The sequence below is a fragment of the Pteropus medius genome, unplaced genomic scaffold, assembly GCF_902729225.1.
Source record: "Pteropus medius unplaced genomic scaffold, Ma_sr-lr_union100, whole genome shotgun sequence".
Classification (NCBI taxonomy): domain Eukaryota; kingdom Metazoa; phylum Chordata; class Mammalia; order Chiroptera; family Pteropodidae; genus Pteropus; species Pteropus medius.
The window spans coordinates 16,410,334-16,421,087 of NW_024342471.1; positions in this window are offsets into that span (position 1 = coordinate 16,410,334).

Consider the following 10,754-nt stretch of genomic DNA (forward strand, 5'->3'; position numbering starts at 1 on the left):
CTGACCCCCCCTCCCCTGCTCTCCCCTCCTCCCTGGGGGGCGGGGGTGGGTGGGTGGGAAGGGATGGGGCGGGACGCTGGCAGCCGAGAGGGTGGAGAGGGCTGTACAGAGCCCCGTGACATGCCGGGCCTCTGTCAAGACAAGTGGGGGACCCAAGCCGGCCAGGAGGGAGGGATATGCAACAATCCCTGCTTCGCTGAGACCCTGGTTCAAATTCCAATTTTCACATCTCTTTCTGCATGATCCTGGAAAGTCATTTCACTGGGGTCACAGAATCTGTTTCCTCATCCAGCTAAATGTGCTTAAGAAGAGATATTATCTCTTAAGCCTTTATTGCAGCCCAGAGCAAGCCACAAAGTCAATGCCAAAGACATTTTTTTCCCTTCCCTTTCCTTTCACTCACAATCATCTCAAGACCTCTCCTTGCCAGGCTTCACTATGGGACCCCCAAATGTCTCTGTGTCACTATGTAGGGAATCTAAAGGGCCCTGAAACCTCTCTCACTGGAATCCGAGCAAGTGCTGCCAGCCCCGGAAGACACAACACAGGCTGTTGGAATCACCCCAGAGGGAGTGACTTTCCCCAGGGACTATGGATTTTTTGTGAAACTGGAGCTAAGTTCTCTGCACAGTACCCACCTCCCCCTGCCCCAACTACTGCCTACAGGGTTCTCAACTGCTAGGACAGGGCACGGAGTAGGTGATTGCTATCTTTTTGTTGTCAAACAGATGAAAGAGTAAAGGAGAAGTAATAATGATTAATGTTTACTGAACTCGTATATAGCAACAAGCACTCATGACCAACTTGTCTTGATTTGCCTAGAACTTTCCCGGCTTTGAAACTGGGGAAATCCCTTGGTCCCGGGCAAAACAGGATAGTTGGTCACCCTAGATCTAGATGAACTAATTTAGCCTTCTTAACCTGCAAGGTTGAAGTTGGCACTATTGGTGAACCCTTCTCAGCAGGCAACTAGAGGTAAAGAACAACCTGTGGCCATTACTGGGGAAACCCATGGATGGATCATGGAAAGGCGGGAGGTGGATGGTTATAGCTCAGTGGCTAAGTGCCTAGACTCTGTGTCTTTCAGATTAGGGGTTAAATCCTAGGCTGTTTCTAGATCCAATTCTTGGATCCTTAAGCAGCTCTGGGCCTCAATTTCCTCATTCTAAAACAGAATCAAAAAGCTTATTGCAAGAATAAACTAAATGGGTACATGGCACACTATTAGTGCCACCTAAATGCTGGCTATTATGATTAAGGGCACAAACCACAAGCAAACAATGCAGAAAGAGTGTAAAAGGGGAACAGAAAAAGTGCTAAGGATATCAAGAGGAGGAAGTACCAAAATGCACATTTGAACTCCAGTAACCCTCACTCTTCCTGGAGCCTGGCAGGAGCAGGAAACTTGGTGGATGTCAGTTTTCTTTCCTCTCGTTAACTGAAATGCAAGTTCTATCTTTGTGTCATTCTTATCTCATCTAGGGTCCTGTCCTCCGCAATTTACTGTCCCCACAGGAGTCCCAGTGACCTTTAAATGTAGCTATGTGACCTCGGGCTAGTGGTTTAACCTCTCTGGGCCTCTGTTTCCTCTTCTGGATTGTCTGTGAGGATTAAATGAGTTAAAGCATTTAACTCATTTAACTTCATAAGCACCTGGCATTTAGTAAGGGCTCAAAAAATGTTAGCTATGATCATCAGCGTCATTAGCCATTATCCGTCCAGGGGATTTCCATCACAGTTGGAATAAAATCCTGCTTCCCTGCCCTGATTTTCCTAGTATGTGGTAGAGTCCACCCAATCTCATCCACTCTCACTCTTTTTTCATTCTGCTCCAGCCATACTGGCCTTTTGTTTCCTTAAACACGGAAATTAAATTCTTCTCACTCAGGGCCTTTGCACTTGCTGTTCCCTCTGCTTGGAATGATCTTCCCACATCTGACACCTTGTCCAATTGGTCTCAGCTTAAATGGCACTGCTTTAGGGAGGCCTTCCCTTCCTACCTAGCAGTTACTCTCAATCACATCAGCCTGGTTTATTTTCTTTATAGATGTTTTTACAATTTAATATTGGCTTATGATTATTGATTGGTTAATGGAGACATAGTCTGTCTCCATGAGGGCTGAGATCTGGTTCACCACTCATTCCCAGTGCCTAGAACAGTGCCTGGCACAGAATAGGTACTGAATAAATATTTGCTGAGTGACTGAACTGGTTTGGAGTCCTCAAATGTGTCTGGGAGCAGGTGATACCTACAGAAGCCTAGGATTCTTTATCAGCTCTTGTACCTTGTCAGTCTCAGTCCAGCTAACTCTATACACAACCCTGATCTGGGCTAGGGGACCACCATGTATAATCACTGGCCTTGATTCCAGGGACTTGTCCACTCAGCCTGCTTCTCTCCCTCGTATGGGTTTCCCCTTTCTTGCAAAACTTGTGCCCCTGATCCTCACACTTCAGAGTGATGTTGGCAGATGTGCCGCCCAGAAGGGTTTTGGCAGCCTCTCCAAGTCCTCAGCACTTGGCTTGAGGGATGGAGAGATCAGAAATCCCAAATCCCTTCCCACATTCCCTCCTGGCTTTAAAGAGGGAAGAGGAAACTTCCTAGCATTCAAAGGGACAGGAAAGAAAGGCTTTTCTAGCCTCTGTTGTGCATCCAGTACAGGGATACTGCAGAAAACCAAGACAGCAAAGCGGTTAAGTGCTTTGCAAAGCAGAAGCTGGTTCAAATCCTGCTTCTGCCATTTTCTAGAGCAGAGGTCAGCAAATTGTTCCTGTAAAGGGCCAGATGACACATACTTTAGATTTTGCAGGCCTTCTGGTCTCAGTCACAGCTGATGTAGCATGGAGCAGCTATAAACAATATTTAAATGAACAGGCTGCTCGCTAGATTCGGCCCATGGGCTCTCGTTTGCCCCTCACTCCCCCCATTGAAGAATTAAAAAGTAAATCTCTTTATGAGCCTCATGTTCCACATTTATATATGAGGATGAACTAGTACTTGTCTACTTCTCTGAGTGGCAGTGAGATTGTAATGTAATAAAGTATATAAAGTGCAAAACCTAGTACTTGGCACACCAAAGGGCTAATAAATGTCTCTGGTAATTACTAGTAATTAGTCTTTTTAACAACAAAAAGTGCTTTATATATATTAACTCACTTAAACCTGACAACAACCTATATGATAGGAATCATCATCCCATTTTACAGATGAGAAAACAGACCCAGAGAGGGTAAGTAATTAGCTCAAGTCATCCTTTCTTCAGAGCCCATGCTCTTAACCACTCCACTCCATTGTCTCTCTTTTTTAATGATCCCATTTAATCCTCACAGCAATCCCTTGAGAGAGCTATCATGGCTCCTGTTTTGCAGACTGGGAAACTGAGATATGGCAAGAGGAAATAACTAGTCCAAGTAAATAAACACAGGCTCCACTGGATAGCAAGTTGGATTTCTGCCCAAGATGTCAGCGTGCATAGCCTGGCTCCCCATCTCCTCTCCCTGTCTCCAGCTGTATTTTCTTTGGATCCCTGCATGGCTTGGAGAAGCTGCATCAGTCTATCTTCCCTCCTGACTGCTCCCCCACCCCTAACACCAAACAAACCCCTCAGGAAATGACCCTGCACCTTCTCACTCTGCCTGAGCCCATGAGCACCGCAACGTATGTGCCTGTGTTGGTCAATGTGGGTAAGCTTGAGGGCATGTGATAGGGGACCCAACTGGGAAGAGGGGAGGGGTATGAGTGGCGGGGCAGACGTCAGACCAGGAGACCCTGATTGCATCTCTCCAAACAGGCAGAATGACCACCTGTTTCCAGAAAGCAGCTGGATGGAACTGCCCCCATGGGGGCTAGACATTTACCAAATGGAGAGAAGAGAAATAAAGGGCCAGGACTTCCTGAGTTCAGCCAGGACACAGTTGCCTTTCTGTGGCTTCTAAAGCTTGGAGACATGATCTTTTGGTTTCTTCTTTTCTTTCTCATTTCCTCCTTGCAGACCAATTCCTTTTTCTGTCAAAGGAGCTGGCGACTTGGTCCCCAAAGGCTCTTCCCGCTTTGAAACTCAAGAATTCCAATGCTTCTTTTAGGGTATTGCTTCCCCAGATCCTGGGGCCTTTGCATTCCTGTTTCTGGTACCTCTCATGCTCAGCTCCGATGCTGACTTCCAGCAGCTCACTCTTCTCTCTGATTTCTTTCTCCTTTGTTGTCTTCACGCTCCATCCTCCTTTCTAGTTCCCATGCCTCTTGCAGCCTGCTAGTAGACTCTGACTCACGAGGCCTCTTTCTTGACGATCTTCTAACCCTCTCTCCTGTCTTTATTTTTAAGAGTCACTGAGCATGGGCTTCCCACCCTCTTACTGGTTTGAAGAAGGGATAGAAGATCTGTAGCAATGCTATCTAGATGTTTGGAGTTCATAAGCCAGTAATAAAATTTCAAAGTAACAGAAGGGAGGGAGCAACAAGAGATGGTGCCTTTTCCTTTTGATAATAAGGATGGGCTACCATCTTCAGCCTAAGCTTGTCTCTTTTTGGGAGGATCTCCCTAAAGGTTGCAAGAAGTACCCGATCCATTCCAGCCTCTTGAATTATTTTGAGATGATCTAACACTGCGGTCTCTGGGGGCTTGACATAAACAGGCTTTGATCTGACAAGGATTGCCAACACCCCAGTGATGAATCATGAGGACATCCTGGCCCTCCAGCTTCCCTCCTCTCTTCACCCAGCTAGATCCATAATTTATCACCCCTGCCCCCGCTGCAATACTGAGTTCTGCCCCTCTCCCAGTCTTCTTCATCTCAGATCATGGCACCCAGATGTTCAAGTCAAAAACATAGGAGTCATGTTTAACTCCTTCATGCCTTCTACTCCATGTCAGCAAGTAATTGTGTCTGTAACTCCAAAAGATGTCCCATATCTGTACTTTCTCCTCCATTTGCACCAACACTGGTCCAAGCCGTTTTCATCTTTTACCTGGACAGTTTGCCTCATCTCCCTGCCTCACTATTGCCCCTATAGGTCTAGTCTTCCTGCACCAACCAAAGTGAGCTTTAAAAATAGAAATCATAGCATTTTACTACCCTGCTCAAAACCCTTCATTTGCCCCCATTGCACACAAAATAAAATCCAGACTGTGGTCATGACCCTTGAAAGAGTCTAGGTAATCTAGCTCCTGCCTACCTTCCTTTTCTACTACTGTACCTTTTGCCACTGTTTGGAAAACACCAAACTCACTCAGCTTCAAGCTTTCCGTTAACTCCTCCTTCTACCAGCTGCAACTTTGTACACAGATCTTTGTATAGTTAGCTCCCTTCATTCACCCAGATCTCTACTCAGTTGTCTCCCTCACTGAGAGGCCCCTTCCCCATTATTACCTGTCATTTTGTTTAATTCTCTATTGTCTGTTTCTTCCAGTAGATTGTAAGCTTCATGGAGGTGGAGCCTGACACTTATTCATGGCTTTATCCCCAGTGCCCATACACAGCCATGGTCTCGTACACGGACAGGGAGTGGTTATTATGATCTGCAGACCCTTCAAAAGGAGATTTTATAAGAAACTTGTGGCCCTGGCCTAATTTCCCCTGAGCTTCTAAGCTGCCTATAGTTCCTGCTGGCACCACCCATCTCCTTGTATTTCTCTGGGGTTATCTGCAGCTGGTCTGCAGCCAGGAATGCCATACTTTGCTAATCTCTTCAGAAGTCTGAACAATCCCTAAGGTCATGAGAGGTGCCCCATCAAAATCTCAGCTGGCCGTGCAGAAGTCAGGACTCTGCCACAAGCCACTCCAAGGCCCCTTCACCCCGATTTCCAATGGGCCCGTTTGCTCAGGGACTGTACATGTGCCTTATTGGGAGGCGTCTTGTTTCCCACCGCCAAGCCCGTCAGCTTCCTGGTATGGGAGAGGCTGCTGGCTAGCTTGGGCTTCCCCTCAGTGCTGGGTAGGTCAGGACTTCAGACCTAAAATTAGATCATTGGTTCTCAACCCTTCTGCATATGAGCAGCTTTTAGGTAGGGAGATTTTGCTTTGTTCTGTTATGTTTTGAATACTTATGCCTGGGCCCCGAACCCCAAGAATCTGATTTAATTGGTTTGGGATTGAGCCCAGGCATTAGGGGATGTTTTTTAAAAGTTGCTCAGCAGGATATAATAAAAAAAGACTGACAATAATAAGTATTGGCAAGGACATAGAGAAACTAGAACTCTCATACTTTGCTGCTAGGAATGTAAAATGATGCAGCGGCTTTGGAAAGCATTTCAAAGTTCCTTATAAAGTTAAACATAAACTTACTACACAGTAATTCCACTCCTAGGCCTCTATAAGGGGCCTGTATAGTTTGCCCAATGAAAAGGAAAACATTTGTTCACACAAACACTTGTACATAAACATCCATAGCAGCTTTATTCATAATAGCTGAAAAGTGCAAACAATACAAATGTCCACTAACTGGTAAACAAATAAACAAAATGTGGTATATCTATACAATGGAATACTGTCCAGCAGTTAAAAAAAATGAACTACTGATACATGCTACTATATGGACAGATCTTCAAAACATTATGCTAAGTAAAAGAAGCAAGACATAAAGGTTACATTTTATATGATTTCACTCATATGAAAGGTCCAGAAAAGGCAAATCTATATAAAGGCAGAAAGCATGTTGTGGTTAACCTGGGATTGGCGGGGCGGGAAGAGGGGTTGGCTGCAAATAGATACAAGAGATTTTTGGGGGTTGATGGAATGTTCTAAAACTGAGTCGTGGTGATGTGACAGTGTAAATTTACTCAAATTCATTGAATTGTCTATTCAAAACAGGTGAATCTCGTGGTATGTAAATTATACCCCAATAAAGCTGTTCAAAAGGTTTTTCCCAGCCAGGGTTGAGATCTCTGGGTTAGAAGCCAAGTGTACTAGGAACCCCTCAGCTGGGACCCAGGCTCAGTTGGTGTCCTCCTCCCTACCCCCTACCTTGGCTCTATGTCGAAGCTTCCTCTGATCTCAGACTTTCAGGAAGCTGCTAGTTGTCATTCTTGCTTTTTTTTGGTAGAAGTCTGAGATTTAATTCTGCTCACTCAGCTCATATAAATGTAAATATCCTGCCTCTTGGCCACTTTTGTGCCCAAAATAGAAAAATGGGCATCAGAGGGGATGGATGGGATGGTGGCAGGAACTCACCACGGGTCCCCCCAACCCCCATCTGAGATGAGCCAAATACCAGCTGTGGAGGTTGAGCACAATCCGCAACACGGACTGAATTTTGGATCCAAGGTCCTGTTTTGACCTGCACTTCCCTCAGGCCCTGGCAGTGCTCAGACTGACTAGTTCTCGGAGCCTACCTTACCTTTCCACACCTCCAGGCCTTGGCACAGACTGTATCCTTCCTCTTCCTTGCCCACCTGGAAAATTCTATTCTTCCCACATGATTCAACCCACCAACATCTCTTCTGAAGCCTTCTCCTTTGTATGCCCCCTCCCAGTTATCCCATCAGAGCCCTTATCTCCTTGCAGCTTTGTTTATGTGTCTGCCTCTCCCATTCCTCTGTGGGCTCCCTGAGAGCAAAAAGCCTGCCTCATTTCTCACTGGTTCTCAAGATTCTAGGGCAGGCCCGAATGCATATCAGGCCCAGCTGAAAAATGGAAGGGAGCATGACACCACATCAGACGCTTACAGGGCCTGGAAGACCAGAGGAGACGCCTCATTCTCATCTATTCCTGGCCTAAATGGCTTCTCTCATGTGGCCCCAGAATGGCCAGAGAGCCGAGAGGCACTCCCTGTGGAAACCACAGTTTGGTGTAGAAATCTCCCTTCTACAGCCTTCCTGGGGCCAGGCCCACGTTCCTTGGAAACAGCCTCAGTGTTATTTAAACTGCAGAACAGGGCCCATGGGCAGCTCAGGCCCAGCCTGGGTGGGGGCAGCATGGAACAGGGTCATGCTGGAGCCTCCCTTCTCCAACCGCCAGGACCTCAAGGCTCAAAATATACGGTTCTCTCTCAGCTGCTTCTTGCTGTAGTGGAAGAGAGCAAGGGGGTTCAGGTATGTGGCAATCTCAGTCTGTATGTTTATGTTTCTGCTTTAACGTGGAGACTGGGCTTTGTCCTGAGTCGAGGCTGGATCCTCAGAGGCCTTGACTGCAGGCTCTCAGTCAGGACTAACAGAGAAGCCCCGCTTATCCCAACCATCTCTCCCAATGCAACCCTGCTGTCCAGAAAGGCTTCTTAGTCCAGAAAAGATCACAGAGTACTTGAAAGCCCTAGAACCTTTGCTCGACTTGCTCATCCCCATCTTTGCAGTAGAGGATGCCAGACTGCTGCCAGGGACCTTTCCACAGTGGGAAGCTCATGCTTTTCTTAGCATCCCAAAGGGTGCTGCCTTGGTGTTCCCGTCACAGAAACCAGAGCCCGGAATAGAAACTGGATACCTGAAAAAGTCACCCAGACTTCAACTCAGTGTGGTCTGTCCACGGTCAACAAATAAGCAGTCATAGCCTAGTAGATGAAGAAAATGGACAAACACTGAGCACGAGTCACTACGGAAATACAGAGCAGGGGGACTGACTTGGCCTGGGGGAAGGCGAGTTCAGAGAAGGCTTTCTTAGGTGGAGGGGACACCTAAGACTTAAAGGCTGAATTAGGCAAGGAGAGGGGGGAAGAGTGAGAATAAACAGCATATGCAAAGGCCTAGGGTCAAGAGAGAACCTGGCACATTTAGGTAGTTCAAGACGGCTGGGACCATATGGAGAGATGGTTTGAAGGTCCAGATCGTGAATAACAAGAATGTATGTAAAGTGCTTGGTACAGCTCATAGTAAATGCTCTGCCATCGTAGCTCTCATTATAATTATGGTCTTGTGAGCCAAGTTAAGAGTTTGGGACTCTATCCTGAAGTCAATGGGGAGACATTAGAGGGTTTTAAGCCCAGATGACTTGATCAGATTTGCAATATGACTAGACTTACAGAGAGTCCTGTGAATGCAAGGTGGATTATGGACTAGGAGAGAAGCAGGCCTGGAGGACCAGAAGACCAGTTTAGAGACTACTATAATAAATTCAGAGGTATAGGGTAGGTTTCAAATATCCCCCAATGGTAGATAAATATACATTGGAAGACAGAATACAGTAATGAAAATCAACTTAACTATAGCCACATGCAACAGTATGGATGAGTCTTGCAAATGCAATGTTGAGCAAAAGAAGGCACAAAATAGGATCGTATAATTCCAGTTATATCAAGTTCAAGAAACAGGCAAAACAAAACTGTAGTGTCCAGGGATGCATGCTTTAGTGGTAAAACTATAAAAGGAAGTGATTATCACAAAAGTAGTGGAGACAGTGATTACCCCATTGGGGGTTTCTGCTTGACAATACCTTGACACTAAGTGATGTTTACCCAATGTACATTGTTTTACATTTCTGCTTTGTGCACATTTCTGTATGTGGGCTATTTAATAAAAAGTTTTAAAGTCAATGAGGTTTGCTCTAAAGTAGTGGAAATAAGGATGAGGAGGTTGATTTTGACTATAAGTGGAAAGTAAAGAGATGAGGGTCTGAACCCAGTCTGATGAGAAACCTAGTTTTTTTGTTTTTTGAGATAAAATTGGTATATAAGATTATATTAGTTTCAGGTGTTTAACAGAATAATTCAATCTTTGTATACACTACAAAGTGATCACAATAAGTTTAGTTGCCATCGCCATACAATTGACCCGCTTCAACCATTTACCCACTCCCAACCCCCTTTCCCTCTGATAAACACCAAATAGCTCTCTGTATCTATTACTTTTGTTTTCCTCTTTTAGATTCTACATGTAAGTGAAATAAAAAATCATACATTGTCTTTTTCTGACATTTAGCACAGTACCCTCAAGGGCCATTCGTGTTGTTGCAATGGCAGAATTTCTTTCTTTATGGCCTAGTATTCCATTGTGTATGTGTGTAGCACATCTTTACCAATTCCTCCATCAATGGACATTCACGTTGGCTGCAGTGAACATAGGGGTGCATCCATTTTTTTCAAATTAATGTTTTCATTTCATTCGGATAGGTACCCAGCAGTGGAATACCTGGATCACATGGTAGCTCTTTAACTCCCCCTTACTGTTTTTCCATAGTGGCTATACCAATTTAGGTCCCATCAACTGTGCATGAGGGTTCCTTTTTCTTCACATCCTAGCCAACACTAGTTGTCTTTTTGATAGAGAACCCTAGTTAATTACTATTCACATTACTGCCTCCAGTTTTGTTGACACTGTCCCATCTCCACAAACTGTCTGGCACCAGGTACCAAAGAGGCTGCCCAACTGGGGCATTGGCTGCCTTTGGCTCCAAGTAGGAATTGCAAGGCAAACAGCAGGTGGTAAGCTTGCCCTCTCAAGCTCTATCACTGGCAAGATGGCTTACTTGGCCGACCAGAGGTAGATGGAGCTAGTGAGTCCGTGCCCACCCACCACCAAAGAATCCTGCAGGGAGCCGGGTATGGGGAACCTAGCGGCTGCCAGCCTACCGCTGGGCAACTTTTGTGGCTGACTCGAGGTCTACAAGGATTTGCACTGCAACTCGTAGCAATAAATACATTAGTGTGGGGAAGCCCCCCAGATACATCATCAGGTCCCAACTTTGCCAAAAACCATCTTTATTGTCTCCCACGACTCGTTCTCCCTTATAATCAAGAACACTTATAACTTGTGCAGTTTTGTTATGGGAGAAGGTTCAATTCGCATGCAGCCTGGTTATTGGAAATGGTTGGAAAATATTTTGGACACTAG